The sequence below is a fragment of the Podarcis vaucheri genome, assembly GCF_965113315.1.
Source record: "Podarcis vaucheri genome assembly, chromosome: 3".
In the NCBI taxonomy this organism is placed as follows: domain Eukaryota; kingdom Metazoa; phylum Chordata; class Lepidosauria; order Squamata; family Lacertidae; genus Podarcis; species Podarcis vaucheri.
Window position 1 is genome coordinate 40,310,087 of NC_138761.1, and position 23,408 is coordinate 40,333,494.

General features: G+C 45.3%; 2 protein-coding genes across 2 annotated transcripts in view; both read right to left on the reverse strand.

Annotated features, from left to right (window-relative positions):
• Positions 1-23,386, reverse strand: part of SLC29A1 (solute carrier family 29 member 1 (Augustine blood group)) — an 89,373-nt gene extending 65,987 nt beyond the window's left edge. The window contains exon 1 of the mRNA XM_082216259.1: positions 23,232-23,386. The gene's annotated coding sequence lies outside the window, so the exon portion shown is untranslated. The remainder of the gene's footprint in view (positions 1-23,231) is intronic.
• Positions 5,418-23,408, reverse strand: part of LOC309528626 (uncharacterized protein) — a 62,604-nt gene continuing 44,613 nt past the window's right edge. The window contains exon 33 of the mRNA XM_082216220.1: positions 5,418-5,596. The gene's annotated coding sequence lies outside the window, so the exon portion shown is untranslated. The remainder of the gene's footprint in view (positions 5,597-23,408) is intronic.

Consider the following 23,408-nt stretch of genomic DNA (forward strand, 5'->3'; position numbering starts at 1 on the left):
AGGTATGACTGCAAAGCGGGGCGTGAGGAGAGGAAGGGGCCTGCCTATCTCCCGAGTTTCACGCATTCAGAACTGCTGTGCCGGATCAGGCCCATGGCCCATCTAGGCCACCATCCTGTTCTCGCAATGGCCAACCAGCTGCCTGCGGAATACCAGCAAGCGGCACCCAAGCACAGGAGCACTCTGCCCGCCCTCCTGTCGTTTCCAGCAACGTTTTTCAGAAGCATGGCTGCTGCCTCCAACTGTGGAGGCAAAGCATAGCCATCAGTAGCACTCTCCTCCATAAATTTGTCTAGTTTTCTTTTAATCGCAGCTAGCTCGGTGGCCATCACTGCCTCCTGTGGGGGCAAGTTCCGAAGTTTTAACTATGTACCGCATGAAGAAGTGTCTGAGGCCTGGCGGAAAGTGGGGACATAGTTCTCCTATGTGCGTTAATCTTGGGGGTAGGAGAGAGCCCCAGTGATAAAGAGCATTGGAATAGGAGCAGGGAGGTGTGGGTTTGAAATCCCCACTCGGCTATAGATCTCACTTGGTGACTTTGGGACAGTCACTCTTTTTAGCTGTTCCCCCTTTACAAGATTGTTGTGAGGTATGGCAGGTTATAAATGCAAGACAGGCACTTGGAGTAAGTTACGGCCTTCAAGTAAACATGTCTAGTACCGTGCCTGGACTATGGCCCCAATCCTAAGCATGTTTTCTTGGAATTTAACTCCCATTCATTTCAGTGCACTGTAAGTTTCTGAAAGGGATGCGGGTGGCGCTGTGCGTTAAACCACAGAGCCTAGGACTTGCTGACCAGAAGGTCGGCGGTTTGAATCCACGCAACGGGGTGAGCTCCTGTTGCTCGGTCCTTGCTCCTGCCAACCTAGCAGTTTGAAAGTGCAATTATAAAAATAGGTACCGCTCTGGCGGGAAAGTAAATGGCGTTTCCGTGCGCTGCTCTGGTTCGCCAGAAGCGGCATAGTCACTCTGGCCACATGACCCAGAAGCTGTACACCAGCTCCCTTGGCTAGTAAAGTGAGATGAGCGCTGCAACCCCAGAGTCATCTGCGACTGGACCTAATGGTCAGGGGTCCCTTTACATAAGTTTCTGAATAGGGTAGCCTTAGTTGAAATTGATTGCGTCTCTGCACACTCCTCCCTAGCACCCTTCTCTTGCCGTGGCACTGCCTCCAGCCAGCTCCTCTCCAATCATCATTTGGCTGGCACCAGGTCTTTGTGACCTCCCCTTCCTTTCTTCTAATTGGTACACATTTCACTCTGGCTGGCAGCTGTGCCACCCCTCACCCACTGCCCCTGCCCCTAATGTTCTGCTTCCTCCTACCTACCCTCCTTGTCTTTTGCTCTCTTCAAGCCTCTCCATTCAGGAGCCCAGACGACAAAGTGGGTCATTGCTATTTCCAAACACCCAGGACAGGGTCTGAATGTGAATAAGTTTCCAGAGCCTTATGCCACACACAGAAAGCCTCTTCCCTGCTTAAGGAACCACTTTCTGCCTTGCAGCCTTGCTAGGAGGAGATGCCAGGGTTTATGTGCTTTTCCAGAGATTTTCAGGGCATCAGTATTGTTTTGAGTTCGGGTGTGTGTGTGTGTGCCAGGCACATATAATTCCTGGATCTAGTAAGTGTTAGAATTTAATCAAGGCTTGGAGTGTTAAACTGGGTGCCAGACACTGAACATTCATTCAGCAAGTGGTAAAATATAACCCAGGCTAGTTTCCTGTTGAGGTAATCACCTGGGGTTATAAGCCATTAAGATAACAAAGGAAGAGTGATACCCCATTATGAAAGTTGAGAGGGGCTCTGTACCAGATGGCAAATGAGTGGGGCCCCACCTCCAGCTCTTAGATAGTGGGAAGGACTAAAGTCAGGATTGAGACTTGGTTGTGATGAAATCTAGCGGTGGATATGTATGTGTGTGTGTTGCAGACTGGAAAAGGAAGGGAGAGAGCACAATGTTTGCTGTGTATTTGAATCCAAGGCTGTGGCTATGAGAGAAGAGCTTTCGGGGGTGTTAATGGTGTGAACCCCTCCAACATAGGATCAGGTCGCATATAAGTGTAGATAAACCATATACCACAAAGATACCACAGTCTCTGCTGTGCCTCATTTGCAAGAGGAAACACGGACCCTGGATGAGCACCTGGAACCCCTGAAATCTTGCACTGCTCAGAGATTGGGGTGGTGTTCAACTGCATATTTCAGAGGATAGCATGGAGACACTCACTTCTATAATGAGCAATCCAGATGCAGAACAGACTATTTTCTCCCCTTTCATGGTTCACCCTGGCTGTCAGGGCTTACTCTGAGATAGGCTCAGAAAGGCAGACCCAAAGACACTGGCCTCAGCAATCCTGTTCACAGGGTGAAGGGTTGCATCCCATATATGAATCTGGGTTTCCACAGGAAAAAAAATAAGGGAGCAGTCTGGGGTTTGTCAACCTCTTCTTTCAATGGGAAAACAAGGCCCATCATGAAGCTGGTAAAATAGATAATTACTGCAGCCAGGACTTCCCTGAATGCCAAGAACCAGCTTAACTTACTGTTTGAATAATATCTGGCAAGCCATGGTAGCAAGGCAGTATAGTCTGTTAGCAGACTGGAATTCACAAAGAGGCTTGATGGCACTTAGCATTCTCTGATGAGGCTTCGTGAGAAAAGGAATACAAGGAAAGGCTAAGCAGAACAGAACCTCAAAATGTCATCACACAGGTAGTGTTCTCAAAACAGAGGTCATGACACCAAATGGAGTCACAGAGTCAGCTATCAGGGTAATTGATCCACCCATGTTAATGATCAATAGTGAGTGATTTCCAGAGAAGTAGTTGTGTTAGTAGACTCTTCGCTGTCTTTACACTGAATGTAGTTATTGTAGTTACCATGCAAATTAAGGTCCTATGAGTCCTCCTTTCAACCTTGGTTGTGGATGGAAACAAGACCTATTTAAATTTTATTATTCTTATTTATTAAGTGATACCACACCTTTTTTTGCTTGACAGGGACTCAGGGCAGCTCACAGATAGGCTTGCAAATGTAATCTTCATCTTGGTCATCCATGGATTCCAATCTATATTCATTGGCAGCAGTTCTCCAGGGTTTCAGACAGGACTATCCCAATCCTAACTGGAGATGATGGGAATTGAACCTGGGACATTCTGCATTCAAAGCATATGTTTTATCCCTAGATAAAAGGACCAGTGGTCAGGGATGATGGGAATTGTAGTCTCAAAACATCTGGAGGGTAAGAGTTTGCCTATGCCTGCCTTACGTACTAGGGGCCGCAAGACTTGTTTTTTACTTTAAAAGTTGTTGTTGCATTTATATCTTACCTTTCCTCCAAGGTGTTCAAGGTGACTACATAGTTATTTATTATTTCATAAAATTTACATACTGCTTGAAGGTAGAAAAAAGACCCCTCAAAGCAGAAATTGTTCTCCCCACCCCTCTTTTATCCTAACAACAACCCTGTGGGTAGGCTGGGCTCATAGGCAGTGAGTGGCCTGAGATCACCCCTGTGACCTTCATGGCTGAGTGGGGGATTTGAACCCTGCCGGATTTGAACTCTGACGACTACACCACACTGGCTTTTATTTAGCCTTTATATCAGGAATGCAAAGGGAAGGAAACACACTATTCGCTCAAAAAGGTTATGAAGATTATGATAGTTTTAGGCATACGTAAAAGATCTTTTAATCCTCAAAAGCATGATAAATCGTCATTTCACTTGCAAGAGAAAAGAAGTTCCAAGAAAAGGAATTACTCTATGGAGAGTTTTGCCTCCATTAGTGCCAGCTCACAGTGAAAGCTGAGGATTGGGGGTTAAATGCAGTTCTGCATATAATATCAAATAATAAACACAAAGTGAATTCTCACTCATTCTAACTAGGAATCATCATATGAAACGATTGTAATTACTCAGCACACCCCCAATCCCGAGGAAAGGCTGGTGGCAGAATTTGGAAGTAATTCATTTTCTCTAGAGATGTTCTTGTAGCAACATCCTGTAAAATGAAAACCCAAAGCAGCAATATTGTCCACAGCTGCAATTCTAAATCACTCATTTTGTAAGTTAATCCTTCTGAAAGCCAACAGGACTTACTTCAAGGACAGTAGATTTAGGAAAGAAGTGCAAAATGCTCTATAAACATCTTTCTGCAAACGACAACTCTAAAGCAGTATCCAAATATAGAAATAAAATGAAAATTAACATAAATGGGTTATGAGTTTAACTGCTGAAAATTATTTCAGGACTTCACTCAGCCTTTGTTGTCTGCAAACATCTAATTAAACAGAGGGAGCAGTGGTCATAGTGTTTAGCCTGTCTCACACACCATTTCCCAGACCTATATGCCATCTGCCAAAGCAGCTATTAGCAGTGTTGGGAGGGGGGAAATATACACATATACTAAGCAAAATTCAAGGCTCACTCACAAACAAACTGCTCCTATTGCAGAGATCCATTAGCAGTGTTAAGCCCAAATTCATGCAGGGCTATTTGCCCCAGTTTCTCTGCTGCTCCCGTAAAATCCTCAGTCCTAGATTGCTGCCAAGGGTTCATTCTGCCATGGCTGCTAAACAACTATGAGAACAGGGGAAAAGGTACAAACCCTCTGGTCATTAGGGTCCCATTATCCAGGAAGCAAGTCCAAGCTACGCTTCTTGGCACAAATGGCTGCTGGGTGCATTATCAGGACACTAGTTGATTGCTGTCATGGCTCGTTTGATTCCATGGCCCAAATGACTTGAAAATTTGGAGGCCCAATCGTGTATCCTTCAATTTCATCAAACAGCCTGGGGAGCATTAGGTACATGGTGCAGCGAAGGGGCAGGGGCAAGGTGATTAACTCTTTCTCCACACATATTTATAAATTTATATATTGTTGCACGCCACCCCAATCTGAGATGGTAGAGAATGAATAGGGGGGATCAGTAAAAGAGGAGCTTGCAGAAAGAAGAGAGTGCATGCTCAGGGGTGGAGAGGGGAAAGGGTTAAATGGAAAGAAAAATTATTCCATAGATAATGTAGCTGCAACAACATTTGACAATATTGTCAGCATTGTCCCAGCAACCTTGAGGACTTGGAACCTAGGGCTTGGGTAGCATGCTTTTTAAAAATTAAATTTGAAATTGTAGCAAATCCTTACATTCCTTCTCTTGTCTGAGGGAAATGAAGGGGGAGGGGAGAACGAGGTGCATCGTGATTTGGGATTTATTGAAGGGTGCAGAAAAAAGCACTGCTGTGGTAACTATAGAAACTGACTATCTGCTGCTCTTTAAGGGCAAATACCCTCCTCTCCCCCACCCCAAAAATTCCAGCAAACTCTCTCGCTTTGACTTATACGAGGGCCAATTTGGTGCATGGGTTGTAAAAGTATTCACTTAACAATTGGCCAGTGCTGGGGAGAGAAGACACAGAGGTTGGAAACGTTATTTTATTGGTTTGCGAAAGTAAAGCAGAAGGAGAATGTTGTTTTTAATTCATCCAACATTGCTTTTAAGAAGCTCCTTATGAGCCAATATATCCACAAGGGGGCAGGGGAGCATCAAGAAAAGCCTGAAGAAACAAGGCCATGACCTCCTGTTGATGACTCAATTGTCTGCAAAATCAAAGAGAAGCAGCAGTGTCAGCGTAAAACATACCAACAGTGAACTGGGCTATAACCGAGAAGGCCTATAGGAGACAGGCCAGTAGATCTGCTGCAATGGTTGCACACGACCCGTCTCCATGAGTGGTTACAGATTCCAGGGATTCTAGATGTTACCCAGGATTGGAGAGATTGAGGCACAGTGGAGGCTAATATCTTTAAGATAAATGGTTTATTACCACATTTTTACACCTGGGAGTCTGCAGCAGAGGAGGTACAGAACATTGTACCTCAATAATGTATCTCGTTGCCCCTCTCTTCAGCAAGCTTGGGTGCAAAGTAGCACCCATCATCATGGCTCCCAGTGCAGCCTCCTCTTGCCAGCACCACACGGGGTTCTCCCTCTGTTCCCCTTCTCCTTCCTAGCACACATTTCCCCCAAATCCAAGGCTCCTGTATAATGACAGTTCCCTCCCCCCGCCCAAGGCATGCTATGCACTTGCCTTCCTGCAATTCCTTGTCACCTATGGCTGCCATGTATACAAGTCATAATTAATAATATTAAACTTTAAATAAAGTTACATATTCAATGTTAAACTGTTAAAGAAAAATAATATAAAAAACAATCGTTGCAATAGGCCGATGGACACACACACACGTTAAAAGCAACAGAATGGAAAGAGTGTTAAAAATCAGCTCATCCAATATTTGAAAAAGCCTGGGAGGTTATGTATTTGTCAAAATGGCACAATAATAGGTGCCAGGTTATTAAAGCCTAAGTACCACCATCGTACAAAGATGCAATTGGCTGCAGTCCTCTACCCATAGCTGGGAGTAAGCTCAACTGAGACCCATGAGACTTACTTAAACATGTATAGGATTGTACTACTATATACACGCACACTTCAACTCTAATCCACAATCATTGCAGGCAAGCTAAGCTCTGTGATACACATGTGATACCAAAAAACATAAGTGAGATATTGTAGAAGGATAAGGGGAGTACTGATATAATTTGCAATTATAAAAGATGTGTTATACAACGTATCTCACATGCATGATGGGTGGGGTTTTTTGCTCATTGTGAGCTGTAAGTGATTGTAGGACGGAAATGGCATTAGGTGGTCTGTCACCATATTATGTATACTTTGAATCAAGCTGCTACTCATCCCTAATTTTATATATCGGAGCCTGGCTCTTAATAAATAGTTCACTTCTTATGGATGCAATTTATCCATTTGTTTTATTCCCATGGATTATTTCTCATAATAAAATCACAGTGAATAACCCTAATTTTGGCATGAATTACCATTTGTATCCAGACTTCCTTGAGAGACTGAATTAAAATTGATTTGTTCTCTGCCAATGCAGTGCAATCTGCACTGAAATAACACAAAAGATGATAGTAATGAATGCTACTAAATAAGGGCAATTCTTCAATAGTTAATAATGAAGTTAATTATAGTTAATTATTATTATATTGCATTATTATATTGCAGTTGCAATAATTTCTTGCTCATTTTGTGTTTCTAAAATGTTGAATGGGTCATTAGTTTGCCAAGTTACTGGGTGGCAAATTAATTTTGTGTGATCCCTGTGCTTCATGTATATGCATAAGTAAAATCAAGAAAGCTACAGGCTGAAATTGTATAGTGGATAGTGAGATTATATACAGTATCACAAATTCCACTTAATCCTGGGTGCTATCAAAATGCCAATCCAATACTGTACAGTACATACATGAAATGACTGCCCTCTGCTGGAGAAAACAGGTTCGCTACTCAACAGATAAGGAAGTCCAGGAGACATGGTGTCAATTGTATCCTGTGGCACCATCACAAAATGAGCCTTTCTGGCTCAGCAAATGCATGCCCGTCATTTGGGGTGACAATAACAGTTCACGCTCAACCCTCCCTAAGCTCCTGGTATTTTCAACCTTCTAGCTGATAGAATCTTGAGATTGCTGTCTGTGGAGGCTCTCTGGGGTCTTGCAGGCTTCCAGTGGGAGCTGTCATTTCTCTATATTCGAACAAGCAGGAATTTGAGCATTGCCTTTCTGGCTCAATAAGCAGAAACAAACCTACATTGTCCGTAGATCAGGCTTCAACTCTGTCGGGGGCACCACCATCACGCATGCAGACTCTCAGCTGTGCACATTCCACACAATTGCATTGCAAGATTCTGACTCACCGGAATCTTATAAACCATGGATATGGGGTGTGGTATATAGTCAGACATGAGGTAAATATTAAGCCAAAATGGATCTCATGGCAGCTCCTTCTCACGGCTGACGTTATTTCTCAGAAGTTAATAGCCTGGGAGCTCAAACGACCAAGATGACTGACACTTAAAACAGTTTCAGTTCACCTACTAGGATTAATAAATAGCTTGTATGGATTCAAAAGTTGTTTCCACACTTTCCCAATACAATGAGGTTGTGTCTTTACTGATATTTGCCTGCCAGCTGACCTTCCACAAAATCTTGCTCACATTCACAGTCTGCTTGTAGGAACAGTGCGATACTGGAGCCTCAATCTGACACGAGATCGTGGTTCCAGTTTTTCAAACTGAAAACTCACAAGTTATCACAACTAAAATATTAGTAGGGGTGCCGGTCCTACCAGTAGGAAGAACAAGGTGGCAAAGGATGCTGGGGTGGGGTGTTGGAGGAGAGAGCTCTGGGCACCATATCACCTGCCCCATAAGCTAACCTGCTGCTACAATAAAGGGCAATGTCCCATCATCAGTGCTGAAATAAGATTCAGTTGCCAGGTCAGCTGGCTTTTGCATATGGGATGGGGAACACTTTTGAGGAAGGGCCATAGCTCTGTAGTAGAGCATCCGCTATGCATGAAGGAAGTCCCAGATGCAATCCTCAGCATCTTCCAAGTAGGGCTGGGAAAGACTCATTGCCTGAAATTCTGAAGAGCCACTGTTAGTCAGGATGGGCAATACTGAGCTTGACGGACCAGTGGTCTGACTCAGTAAGAGGCAGATGCCTACATTTCTGGGTTTCCTGTGTCCCTTTGGCACAGGCAGCAAAATGTAGTTGGCCATCTCTACTGCAGAAAGAGAAGACCTTGTCTCTCACCTCTGAATTCTCATGACACAGAAGACGCAAACTGGTTGATGTCCCATCTCAAGTACCCTCCAAAAGAGCCCCATGGCAGGAATTCCACTCTGGAGGCTGCAGAATTTCTCTCTTTTATGCCTATGAATTTTTTAAATTGATTTTCATTTTTTTATAAAACAAATGAACCTCCAATTAATTCAAATTTAACATACATTTTCAGCCTTGGAATTTCCCTGTTCCTCCTAGCCATTGAAATCAAAATGCCTCTCTTAAGCATGCGAGACCATCTCCACCAGCCACCTTCAAAGATGAGGGTGCCCCGACTGCACAGGGCATGATCTGACATCACATGACACTAAGCTGGTCTGGATCCGGCCAGTGCCTGGATGGGAGACTCCCTGTGAACCTCCTTGGGCACCAACTGCCTGGAATTCCATGTGGAAGAAAAGCAGGTTGTAATCGTAATGAAAGAAACTACACCTCCCAAGCCCATTTGTCACGAGGGCGGTTTCCCCCCCTGCACTGATTTTGCATAATGAATATGTTCTTTTGAATTGCTGTGATGAGGCGAGAGCCGTTCTATACCACTCTGGAACAAACTGTTATGATACCTAATAATGGAACTGTAGTATCGGAAGAGATCCTGAGGATTGTCTTGTTCAGCCCCCTGAAATGCAAGAAACTCAACTACGGAATGTTGGATGACCTCTGGGGTGAAGAACAGGAAGGGGTGTAGTTCAATTATAGAGCATCTGCCTTGCACGCAGAGGGTCCCAGGTTCAATCCCCAGCAACTCCAGGTAGGGCTGGGAAAGACCCTCTGCCTGAAGTCCTGGAGAGCTGCTGCCAGTCAGTGTGGTCAGTACTGAGCTAGATGGACTCTGCAAAAGGCAGCTTTCTATCTCTTTGTGGTCCTAGGAAAAGAGGGGGTAACAGAAATAGACAGGGGATAACATGGGATAGGGCTGCAGACACTGGCGGTGCAAGAAGACACAGACAGACAGACACACACCCACACCCACACCCACACCCATGGACTGCAAAGAGAGAGGAGAGGGCCTGCTAATGAGTGGAGAGGAAAAGAGACCTCTAACAGAGAGAGAAGTGAAGGATGGTACAGAGGGAGCATTGCTACGAGTCATAGAGAGAAAGAAGAGAGTTTTACAAAGTAAACGGAGTTAAAGCAAAGTAATGCAAACATCGCTAAGAGAGCAAACAGAGAGGGCTTGAAGACTGCAAATTCTATTACATATTAACAAAAGCCATACTACTATTCCTCTTATTATTTATATTGTGTGTGTGTGTATAGCTTTTGTCTTATGAATGTAGATTGAGAGATTTATGGAAGAGTAGATATCATTTACGGTATGTTCCAACTTACAGATAAGATAATGTATTTTTTTCTTCTCTGTTACCTTTTTTGTATTATGACTTTAAAATATTTTTCTTTAATATAATAATAATAAAATATAATAATAATAATAATAATAATAATAATACAGGCTTAAAATTGTAAAGAGAGGGATAGCAATGTGATTCTCTTGAGGTACCAAAAATAGAAGTGTGGCCTTCTGAACAATTTGAGTTTGACACCCCAACCTAGATCACCTTGAGCCCATCAAAGACTTGGCCGGTTACATTACTGCCCCCTGCCCTGGGATGTTGGCAAGCTAGGGAGCCGACAGACCTGCTCAACAAGGAAATCGGCATGTCCTGGCTCCAAGGTCATCGGGTCTATTAAGCTGTTGTACAGGAGGAGCAGCTCCTTGGCTGGCAAGTGGAGCCAGACTCCAGCGAAGGAGCACCACTGGACTTTAGCCAAGCTCTTAGGCCATAAAATTAAGTGGAGGCCAAAGACCAGCAGGGAGCAAAAGAGCCAATGTAGAGTCCTGAGCTTAGGATAAGGGTCTTGTGCCGCAGAGCCACCCTCACCAGTAGAGGGTGAATGGGGCAATGGGGCATTGCCCCCACAACCTCAGCCAGACCCCACCTGCCTCTGTTCTAGTCCAAGGGGCAGTGCTGGCTGTCATCTTCTTCCGCCTGTGTTACAGTTTTGTCTGTATACATCTCAGAATGGAGGGGTGGGGTGAAGACTAGTATTCATTGGCTCTGGCTCCCCCTAGTGTTGACCTCCCTGCCTTCACTCAGCCTCACCTCTAGTTGTGCATTAAGCCAGATCTCTCACTTCAAAGACTGACCTTTCCCGAGGCCAGCCAACAATATATTGAAGTCAAACATAAAGCAGCCCGCTCACTTTCAATTAAGGTGCAATTAAAAACAGCTGAAAATGGATTAGTAGCTTTCCAGAAACAGGAGAAAAAACTCCCGCCACATGCTCCTATTACAGGGTAGTCCAATTCTACTGGGAGATTTCAGGAGCAGGTATGCAGTCTGTACTATATATCCTTAGACCAGATGATCCAGGGAAGGATACAATGATGGGGATTCAGGGATTTGTCCTCCTGCTCTATAAACTCTCCTCGGCTGCCAGGATTTTGCAGGACCAGCTGGCAGATGTCAGTGGCAGCTGTGTGAAATGGTATGAAAGGACAAGCTGTGCCCATGGCAGGCCTCTGCAGAGCGCTCCTTAGTAGCTCACAAGTGAAAAGTATTACTATAGCACAACCTAGTACTTGGCTCACTGCAAGGCTTGTCTTAATTCAGCCTCCACTCCAGATTGATGAGACCCACCTAGGGCAAGGCCATCTCCACCCCTCTCAGTGAGAATCCCTTCTCACTACCATCCTCACCACCTGCTCCTCCTCCTCCCCATTGCCATGACCACACTCTTCTTTTCCAGGCAGAGAGCCAGTGAGCAAGCAGGCAGTGGCATCTATTGCTCCTTCTTCCCACCACCTCTGCTGTCTGGGTCAGCTTGAGAGGCAGTGAGCCAGAGCTAGCCAGCCCATGAGACTGTTAGAATTCCTGCTCCATGATTGCAGTCATGGGATTGTTGTCTATCACATGACGGTGTATGTTTTGACTCCACAAAGTAGGAAGTGACGGAAACAGGATGTTTGTGTTACTGTGTTCCGTGAAGTGGGACTATTGTCCTTTGTCCTTTCTCTTTGCTGTCTGATGCTAGAGAGAGAGGGAGCCATGTTGCAGTGCTCCGTGTGTGTTTATATGTAAATAAAGTAGATTAGCCAAAACGCTGAGTTGCTGAGGTCTGTTATGCGAGCTGCGATGACTCTGCGGATCCCTAAGTGTGCCAATGTCTCTTGGCATCGTTCGCTGTGATGTTCAGGCAGAAGAAAGCTTTTGAAGCTCCCGAACGATCGACCAGGAGGGTGCGAACATGCCAATTGGGCATGTGTCCCTGCCAGGGTCCTACTCGAGAGTAGGACGAGCTCCTGACAGAGACAAGGTGAAGCAGTTGCCTTAGGTGGCAGATCCGGCCTCCAAGGATCTCGTCTCGTCTCCCATGTCCACCCACCTGTCATGGACTGGCTGGTTGCAGAGGAGTGGTGGGAGACACCAGCCGGGGAACCCCCTAGCGAACCCCCCAGGGGAAGAAGACTCAGAGCCAGGGGATTGGTGGGGGGGTGCTTTATCTGAGATTCCAGCATCTTGGGGGGTTGGACTAGATGACGTTTGGGTCTTTTCCAACTCTTAAGATTCTACGATTCTATGACAATGAGTGGTCAGAGAAAGAAAAGACTGTGGGGGGAAGTGTCGGCAGCTGGCGTGGCAACAGGGTTTCATGAGCAGGAAGAGTCTGTGGCAAAGTGCAGTCCAGACTCTGAGGCAGAAGCAGAGGCTGAAGAGGGTGGGGGTCAAGAGGCTGCTGAAGAATCCAGGGAGTCTCCCCCTCCTGCTGCAACCAGCTCCCCTCCCCACTGGTGTCTGAGAACGGGCAGAGAAATGAAATGACCAGAACACAGATTACTTGTGTGCAGATGCAGTTTGAGACTGGGGGGGGGGGGACCCAGGAAAGGAAGAGCTTTAAGGAGGGGTGGTAAGACAGGGACCTTCAGTCCTCACAACTGTGTCATCGGGGCAAGACCTCCAAGTAGAGTTGCCGAGACCCCTAGGCCTGAGCTGTGGTTTTGTTTCCTTGATTGAAGATTTAACTTCACTGGTCTTGGGTGATTTATGGGTTTTTTTGTTGCTGACCTACACTTGACTCAAGCCCTGACACCACCTCCTCTGTACCTGCCTGCTGCCCACTCCTCTTCAACTTCCTTTTGCTTCTCAGTCACCTTCACCTTTGGCACCTGCGGGCAGCATCTTCCGTATTGCCTGTAGCGGCGAAATGTCCTGGGCCAGCCCTGGAGGGAACAAACTGGAAGAGGTCCCCCCCTCCCCCGGGACCACTGCCATTGACTGTTGCCATTGGGTCCCCTGCTGGGCTGTGGACCAATGGCAGAAGCCCAATGGTGCCAACTGTTGATGCTGGCATTTACATTTATATTTTAAAATGTAACTAGCCACATAGCTAATAAATAAATAAAGACGCTGGCCCTGCTTTTGTTCATAGGATGTGCAAGGAGCCAAGCAGCAAAGTCCAGGCCTCTAAGAAATGGCACTGTTTCATTTTTCTTTATCTCATTAAAGTTAGAAACCAATTAGCTTCACTTATTTCAAGTGGTCCTTTAGAATATGTACTCTGCATTTCATCAGATTGCCTAACACAAAGTGTTTTGTTTCTTCAGGGAGAGGAGAAATGTGGCGCAATAAGCTAAACTTTGGCTGTTAAGCCTCAGGTTTGGGCAGGCCTGGTAATTTTCCAGGACCGCTTAAAAAAAAAGAAAAAGAAAAGTAAAACCATAAATAGTTGGCTCAGTAGGGAATTGCATAGTCCAGGCTTCCTCAACCTTGGCCCTCCAGCTGTTTTTGGCCTACAACTCCCATGATCCCTAGCTAGCAGGACCAGTGGTCAGGGATGATGGGAATTGTAGTCTCAAAACATCTGGAAGGCCAAGGTTGAGGAAGCCTGGCATAGTCCTTCACACAAGCTGCAATTCCTTCTTTAGCAGTCAGTGGTATGAACAGGCCCAAGATGCATCTTCCTAGTAGAGTAGCATAATATAATTAAGAGATCCTTTTTCACATTGTTGTTTGCAGCACAGTAGATCAATGTACAGTAATCTATCCATTATGTAATTTACTGGTGCATATTCACCCCCATTGTGGGTATCACTTGGATCTTCTGCCACAAGTACCAAAACATCTTGAGTCTCTCTGACTTCCCTGATTGGTCTGTTTTAATCTCTTGCAGCGTCACTGTTCCCAGCCCACCAACCAAAACATCAGCATTGATTAACTGTAAAATGGCTTGTGACAAACTTATCTTCTAGATGGAGATCTTGCAGATTTTTCAGAACTCTGACCTACACGTCCTCCCCTCTGCTCATTTCCCACCCTCTGATTTGATCATATTACATAAGAGCTAGCAACGGGTGCATGAGTGAAGTCTACACAGTATTCCATCAAGTGCAAGTTAAAAACCAGTACTCATGGAAAATTGGAATTTAAGGTTCTCTGTAAGCTCTTAGTAAAAGAGAAAGCCTTTGATGAAATCATTTTGTGCACAAATTCAATAGTTTATTTTTTAGTATGCTAGCACTTGACTCCAATTAGGATTAAATGTAAGGCATCTGCTAGTCGATGCTGGACAGATTATAGCAAAATTTTGTATCACATGTGGAGTAATTTTTTACTTTACCAGAAGACAGAAGTGCCTGGCATGCTCTGGTCTATGGGGTCATGAAGAGTCGGACACGACTAAATGACTAAACAACAACAATCCTTCACCATCTTCTTTAAAAATGGGTATGAAAAGGAGAGTCTAGGGACTACTGCTGGAAAAACTGATGCAGTAATTGAGACATTCAGAGTGCCAAAACAAGGTGGAAGACCAGTAATGGGGAACCTTTGGCTCTCATGCAATCTGACTCCCAACTCCCCTCAAACCCAGCCAGCATGACTAATGGTCAGAGGTGGTGGGAACTGTAGCCCCCCAACATACAGGGGGCTACAGGTGCACCATCCTCAGTTTAATAGTAAAGTGGCTTCCCTTCTTAAAAATAAATATAATTTGGAGAGGTGATAACTTTAAAAACATCATATAATGCTGTCATTCTGAAGATTTTCATTCATTTCTTTGAGCAGTGACCTTCAATTTCCAACTATTGACTGCTGCATTTTATTTTGTAGTTAAAATTATGTGCTGTGAAATTTATTAGATACTTCTTTGGATTGGGTTATGTCTCTGTGTTTTAGTGGTGCAGAATTTTTGTTCTGAAATAAAACAAAAAACAAGAAGGCAGAAGCATGTATTTCGTTGGAGAGCCTGTGTGATGCAATGGTCAGAATGCAACTAGACCAGGACCAGCACGGCCCAGGTTCAAATCCCCACTCGGCCACTGGGTGACCTTGGGCCAGTCCCTGTCTCTCTAGTGAACCTGCCTCCCAGAGTCATTGAACTTATGCCAAGGAATCAAAGACACGCATGCCTTTGTCTCGCCCCCTGCCATTAAAGTGACCGGCTCCATCTTAATTCTTTACTGCTGGGAGCAGAGATCTGGTCATTTTACTGTCTCAGGAGCCACTGGAGAAGCGTTTTGCTCCAGCTCGCTCTGCCTGCTTTGCATGCATCCTAAATGTGCTGTGCCACAGCGCTTAAGTAAACTGATAGATACGTGAAACTTTAAACTGCGGTTGCTTCCCATTTAAAAAAAAAACAAAAAAACAGGCAGTGGGTGTAATAGCTTTATGGAGGGCAGTGCAATGTTTATACATCTGATCCATAGGGAAAGCAGAGAGGCGGTGTTAAAGAGACAAAGTACTTTTTGACCTTAGCTGGAGCAGCCTGGGAAGCTCTGCCACCCTTTAAAATGGGAGAGCAGGACTCTCTGTTGCTAAGGGGTGTTACAGGCGGATGGAGGAGAAGGAAAGGAACTGTGCTATTTCCCTAGCAAGGATCAAGGCGTCACATGAGGCACATGAGGAGCTGGATTAAATGGCTTATAGAATTAAGCGCTTCCGATAGCCTGACGAAAGAATGAAGAAACTTTTAAAACTCCGAGGTAAACCTTGTGGCAACGGCATCCACGTTATAGCACAGGCCCATTGTCCCTGTTCTCTTTGGCTCCCATTTAGGGTGGTTCATCTGGACATGCCGCACGTAAAGAGAAGCATTCCCTATGCCTAATGTCCAAGCTGCTTCTGCTGGCCACACACTTGTCACGTACGTGTGCTGCTGCTGCTGCTGCCCACAGGATTCAACTTCTGGCATGCACCAACATGCCAGTGCTTTTTTTTCCAAGAGTCTGCCACGATGTGCCCAAAGCCAAATCCTGGCATGGCCCTGGGAGCAGCACGTGACGGCATTGTATTTCCCTTTTGCATGACTTAGCAGATTTGTCCTCCCACACAAGGAGAAACTGTGAGCAAGGCCTGTCAGAGGAAATACACAGGGAAGTGCTCATATGCCTGTACTTTCCACATCGGCGTCAACTGTGTCATCATTGTTATTTATTACATTTATCTGTTTACTACAAAAAAAAAGTTTGTCTCAAAGTAACTTACTTTTTGGGGGGACGACACCATACACTACCAAATTAAAAACATACCAGAAAATAGAAGAAATTTGTTAACTAAAAGTGTCCAAGAGATTTTACTTTCTTGGGCTCCATGATCACTGCAGAAGGTAACAGCAGTCACAAAATTAAAAGACGCCTGCTTCTTGGGAGAAAAGCAATGACAAACCTAGACCGCATCTTAAAAAGCAAAGACATCACCTTGCCAACAAAGGTCCGTATAGTTAAAGCCATGGTTTTCCCAGTAGTGATGTATGGAAGTGAGAGCTGGACCATAAAGAAGGCTGATCGCCGAAGAATTGATGCTTTTGAATTATGGTGCTGGAGGAGACTCTTGAGAGTCCCATGGACTGCAAGAAGATCAAACCTATCCATTCTTAAGGAAATCAGCCCTGAGTGCTCACTGGAAGTACAGATCGTGAAGCTGAGGCTCCAATATTTTGGCCACCTCATGAGAAGAGAAGACTCCCTGGAAAAGACCCTGGTGTTGGGAAAGATTGAAGGCACAAGGAGAAGGGGACGAGATGGTTGGACAGTGTTCTCGAAGCTAGGAACATGAGTTTGACCAAACTGTGGGAGACAGTGGAAGACAGGAGTGCCTGGCATGCTCTGGTCCATGGGGTCACAAAGAGTCGGACACGACTAAATGACTAAAAAATAACAAGTGTCCATCCTGGAATAGCATAAAAAAATACATGCTACCCCACTCCAGTGGCTTTTATCAAAACCAGCACCTTAAATTGAGCCTAGAAACTAATTGGCAGCCAATGCAGTTGGGCCAGTACAGTATTGGCGTTATGTACATCCAGCCAGCAGTCTGGTCACTTAATTCTTCACTAGCTGTAGTTTCCAAACTGTCGTCAAAGGTAGCTCCACATATAATGCATCAAAGTTATTCAGCCTAGAGGTTACCAGAATGTAGATAACCAAAGCTGGGCTATGGGGTCTGTCCATATGAGGTCACAGCTATAGGATTTTAAAGAGAAGATGCAGGGAGAGAGAATCAGGGCATGTCATTTTGCTACTGGCTGGTAATTTTAGGTCCTGGCAAGCATTTTAAGAAAGAAATTATGAATCAAATTTATCTCCCAAGTAATCCCATTGACCGAAGCATACCTTCTGAAGCAGACATAACTTGAGGACTGTACCCTTAAAAGAGTAAAGAAAAAGCAACCACTTTTAGAGAAATGTGACTGGGACAAACATTTCTTTTATAACTGCTTTTATGCCAGCTTTGGCCTCTGCACTTTCCATTTCTGCTGCTGTTCTATGTATCATTGCCAAAATGTTTCCTTGGGTGGATTTCTTTTCCTTTAGACACGGTTTTCAAAAATACAAAAACTAAATAATCAGCCATACAGCAATAAGAGAACAGATATTGCAGAAGTTGGTTTAAATATTATTCACACCAGTGTAGACAATATGATGAATAAGGCACTGTGCTTGTTCCCTGGGAACTTTGTGTTTTTGAATTGTTTTTACATCTCTCTTTCTTTTCTATTTACCTTGCGTTGACATTTGTTGCTGAATTTCACTTGAATATAAATAAAACCCTTTTTAAAATAGTGCAAGTTAACATCTGAACTTTAAAAGGCAGAAAGAATGTATTTTAAAATGTCTTGTGCTTGGCACTGAAAAGAAAACAATATAAGCCCCTGAAAAACCTTTGGTGGGAGGGATTTCTAGAGATGGCATTTTCTTTCCCAAAAGCATGGGGTGAGAGCTATAGACCCTTTTGACATAACTGCAGGCTCATGACAATAATTCTTTGTGGCCTTGTGAGTAAATTCTTTGAATTCTGATCCCAGCCCAGGCATGAGTTCACTAGATGATTCCTCAGCCAGAGTTCTGTAAAATGGGAACAGCAGAAATCTCTCTCACAACTCGCAAAACAGCAAAACTTTTTCCAGTGTCAGGTTATAATTGTTTGTCATGCTCATTGGGAGAGTTTTAAATTCGGAAGAGATGTTAATTGTCGTGTAGTGTTCTCCTCAGGCAGGAATTGTTCACCCTCAGCTGTAGGGATCTCCCCTCAAGGAAGGATCACTTGACTAGTTCAAATAGCAGCTGATTGAGCAGCCAAAAATCACGCTGAGTCACATGCCTGAAGGCAGTTCTCAGAGTTATGGATGCACTGATGTGGTGAGAACGTTAAAGCAGAAAGCTACTAGGATAGTGAAATTACACTGAAAGATGCATGGGGAGAATTAAGGTTTTGAGAATTCAGTTCAAATGTCATTACTATTTATTATCGTTCCTTCGATGTTTACAATTTGAACTCCGTTGCTGTCATCATTGCTTGTCTTATTCTTGTTGCAATGTAACAGTACTTCGCCACAGGCCTGTTGATTTCGGGGTCTTTGTCAGCTAAGAGGTGTCTGATATAGGTGTCATCTGTACTGCGAGGTATTTTCCTCAGAATCGGCTCGATCAGCTCTTTTCTTGAGTCTCAATATAATGGGCAATATAAGATGACATGCCCGATTGTTTCTATTTTGTTGCTGTTACAGGGACATAATCTTTGTTCGATCGGTATTTTGTTGTATCTTCCCTCTAGAAGAGCTGAAGGGAGAGCGTTAAAGCGGGCCCTGGTAAATGTCCAACGGTGTTTGGCATTATGTAGAACTTTAAGATAGTTTGCTAGATGGGGGCTTTGGGAATCGAATAGGAGTTTATAAGTTATCGGAAGTTGACTAAAGTCATTTTGGGCTTCAGTGAGATTAGCAAAGCAAAAAGGGGATAAGGCTGATTGCTATTGGACGTGTTAAGAAAGGCAAGAGCTGAAAGAAAGGATAAAAGGTAGGCAGTGTGTAGTAGTAAATTCTGAAGTGCAGGCACTTCCCCATGTCAGGTTCCCAGACCTCGTCTAAGACTATACGTACAACAAAAACAAACTTTTGACAGGCATTAAGTCAACTTGTCTCTCTCTCTCTCTCTAAATCACACACATACGCACTTGGCTTAACATTCAGCCTGATGACGCGTTCTGGTGGACTTGAAAGCTTGCTCATGATTCTGTGCCATTTTGGTTGGTCAAAAGTTTTCAAAACAGAAGCCACAGCTTAATCTTTAGCCCTGCATGCCAATGTAACCTGCTCCTTCCTCTTGCTTAGCTCATGTAATGGAATAACTTACAGGTTTGATTGGCAAATAGTGCTCCAGCATAGGACATCAACACCCCTGCTTTGATATAAGTGGTGGCGCTTCATCCCTTTTCCAGTATGCCACTGGTATCAGCAGAGAAGCCATGAAGGGGAGGCTGCAAAGTCCTGCCTAAATTTCCTCCAACATGTCTTTTCCTTTGGATATACTGGTAAATGGTCTCCACCCCCATCATTCTGCCCGGACGCTGAGGTCCAACGCCCAGGGCCTTCTGGCGGTTCCCTCATTGCGAGAAGCAAAGCTACAGGGAACCAGGCAGAGGGCCTTCTCGGTAGTGGCACCCGCCCTGTGGAACGCCCTCCCATCAGATGTCAAAGCGATAAACAACTACCTGACATTCAGAAGACATCTTAAGGCAGCCCTGTTCAGGGAAGTTTTTAACGTGTGATATTTTACTGTATTTTTGGTTTTTATGGAAGCCACCCAGAGTGGCTGGGGAGGCCCAGCCAGATGGGCGGGGTATAAATAATAAATTATTATTATTATTATTATTATTATTATTATTATTATTATTATTAATTGAGATTGCCCTAAGAGGTATGTTTGGCCTTAGAATTTACCACCTATTTTGGGAAATAAGGTGACAGCTAGCCTGCACTATCTAATCACATCCACGTCTCTGGCCAAACCTAATAAGGATCCGGTGACTTAAGAGTCTGAGCCATCAGCAAGAAGTCCTCTATTCACTTCTTAACTGCACTCACAGCAATCCACCCTCTCAGCCAGAGTCAGCTGGGAATCTGCAATATGGAAACAATAATACCAGCCTATGCTACAAGGCTCTTGCAAAGTGGTTTCATTAGTCAAAAGCATGTATTGTTATTGCTGCACCCCTTTGGAGAAAACATCAGTGGATGGATATCTGAAAAGCTGTGCAATAAATTACCTGTGTGTGTGTTTTAAAAAAACAAACCTCAGGGTCCTATGATTTCACAGAGAAAACAGTAGCTAAAAGAGTGATAATTAAGACAGCTTGATTTTTCCACCAAAGCGACAGCGCCAAAATGATGCAGTATTCGGTATTTGGCTTTAGACAATAAAGAAACATTAACTTCTCCACAGGTGTCTGGTGCTGTCCAGCACAATCATCAGCAGATCAGGGCTGGAAGCACAAGGAACTGCCTTGCTGCGGTATTCATGCAAAAAGCTATTTTATCCAGGCTAGAATAAGCTCATAGAGGAAGGACTTGCAGAGGGAGGGGGGGCAGATTACAGCTGTACGTTACCATGACGATTGCATGAACACAGCAACTGTGCCTGAGCCCCAGTGCATGAGAGGCTCTGAAGGACTGCCTACCCTTGTACAAATTCACCCGTTCAGTGATGCCTTGCTCCAAAAGCCACCCATAAAATGGAATTTCCTGCTTATGCATTGACCGCAGGATTCAAGACTAGTGCCCTGGAATCTGCTTGAGATAAAGGAGCCTTCATCTTTTAGTGGGAATCTGGTCTTCCACACTTGAGCTAATCATCACAACCTACCAAAATGCAGCAAAAACCACCTGCCGGTATATTTCTCCCAGCTAATTCAGAAACTTTGAATCCAATTGTACAGGCGGTATTAAGCTATATCTGTCTATATAGTTAAATAAGCAGCATCTCACACATGATGCTTAAAAGAGAATGAGAGAAGCTCATGCTTCACGTTACTCTTCATGCGGAAGAGAAAAACAGGAAAGGCATTTGTCCTGCAAATGGGCATTTTGGCCACTTTAAACTGCATGTGTGAAAACAGCCATCGTTTGCACAAGAGATTGTTGCCATGGTTCTTGTCCCCGCCAATCATTTGTTTCACAGCTGTCGGAAATCAAGCTTAAGCTTGAGAGGAGGGCAGGTCTCCCACAACATTAGCTCCATAGCAGTTGGAAGGGCAGGAAGCTCAGGAGGAATGGGACGCCTAACAGCAGTCACCCTTTTGCATCTCCTGAACAGAGCCTCATAGCCTGCACAGCAAGGCAGTAGCCTCCCTGGTGGTGCAAGGAGGGAAATTTCAGCAAAGAGCATCAGTCACCTCCCAAGGTCACACAGTACATCGGCAACTGCAGTTCCCTTTGCCTTGTTACCACTGGCGACCCACATGTATTTACATATTGAACTCTGAGCTGAGCTCAGTGTGATGGTGACAGACCCCTTCTGTTTAAAATGGTGTCATATGCAAAGGGAAGACACAGTTTTTAGAGCAAGAGGGTCATGTGGGCAAAAGGAAACCTTGCCAACTTTGTGGAAGAAGAATATGAACCTAAGAGTCTTGCTGGATCAGGCCAGTGGCCTACCCAGTCCAGCATCCTGGTTTCACAGTGGACCACCAAGTGCCTATGAGAAGGACCTGATGGAAACAGCGCTCTCCCCTCCCGTGGTTTCCAGCAATGGTATTCAGAAACATATGGGCAAAAGGGATCAGGAGAGCAACAGAAGAAGGGAAACCACAACAGATTCCTCTTTTGCTCCTGTAAAAACAGTACAAATCATCTACAGTACACAACCTCTGGATTGCAACCTGGGAACCCTTCTGAACACCTGTGCCGATTGGCCAAACCTGGCACAGCTCCATCATTGAGATGCCAACACAGTTGACCTAGGAGAGCTCTGGCTAGTGGGGAAAGAGAACAACAGAAGGAAATTGGGGTGGGGGGTTAGAATGGATGAAGACACTCTGCTAGCGTCCAACAGAAACGGCCTTGTGTTTCACAGATTTGTATTTAAAGCTGTGACCTTGAAAACCTGGAGATCTGTACACATAGCCAGCCCTGGAGACTTAGGACCAAGGACACAGCAAAACGATGACCCATGCCTGCTCTGCACCTGCTTGATGGAATATCCCAACACTCTTAACCTTGTTTAGACTAAGATAAAGCAAACATGAGGCACGCCTCCAGGCTTTAAAAAGAAAAAGAAGCAGCCTAGCCTAGACATTAGTGGCAAAGTTCTATTACTTAGTCAGCATTAAAGCCTGAGGGAGGAAGCACAGTCAACAACTTACATGCAACTTCCAGGCAAGCTCTCTGGTTCCCTGCCACAGACATGCTACCGCCGAACACCACAATTGTATCTGGAGCTCCGTTTTATTCCACTCCACCCAACCCAAGGGGTAAAATCAAGCACTGTTGCTGCTGCATCAAACGGGCAAGCAAACGGCATCAGGTCAACCGATAGCTTCCTGAGCATCAGCTAGTTTATCTTTGGGAGGCTTCAAAGGGCAATTTCTAAGCTTTCTGCAGCCAAATCCAGTTAAGATTTTAGCAGACGCTTTATGCCCTCTGGGCGATTTCGCACCATTACACTTTGGAGGACACGCGCACCTTGCACCAGCTAACATAAGAGATTTATTTCTCCCTGGATGTGCACACCTAGCAATGAACGGGGATCGTTGAGTTCCCGAAGCTGTGACAAGGGTAGGAAATCCACCGCGATCGAGAACACGGCAGGGCGTGCGTAAAGGGCGAGCTAATCTCTCCATGCTGCTGAGGAACTGTGCCTCCGAGCACACCCGCCAAAGCACTCGGCCCGACTTGCTTTTCAGAAGAACGACATGTGCCGGGGCAGGCGCGGCCAAACAGGCGTGCGCCCAGGCTCCACTTTGGAAGCAGCGGCTGTGCGCCAACGAGATCCGTCCTTGCGCGTCGGAGCCGGAAAAAGGACGCCCCCTCCCCCAGACGCAGTTCAGAAATGAGCCCCTCGGGGAGAAGCGGGTAGCCCTGCGGACGACTCTTACCCCAGCCCCGGACGAAGGGCGCTCGCCTCGGCTTCTTTCTCTCCCCCCACCCCCGGGTGTTTACAACCTGTAGGTTCCTTCTGCAGGGAACTCGGCTCAACCAAACGCAAGCAGGAAGCACAAGCTGGAGCCCCGAGGCACCACCGCGCACGCTTACATGTTGCCCAGGGCTCGGCCACCTCGCCGCCGGCTCCAGCGCTTTCTCCGCCTCTCCCGCGGAAAACTCGCCGCCTTCCACCAGACTGCTCGCTCGCTCGCTCGTCCCGGCGAGACTTTTCTGCTCGGGCGCCTGCTGAGTATCCCCAGGTCCTAGCGCGCCCGGCGCTTGCTTTTA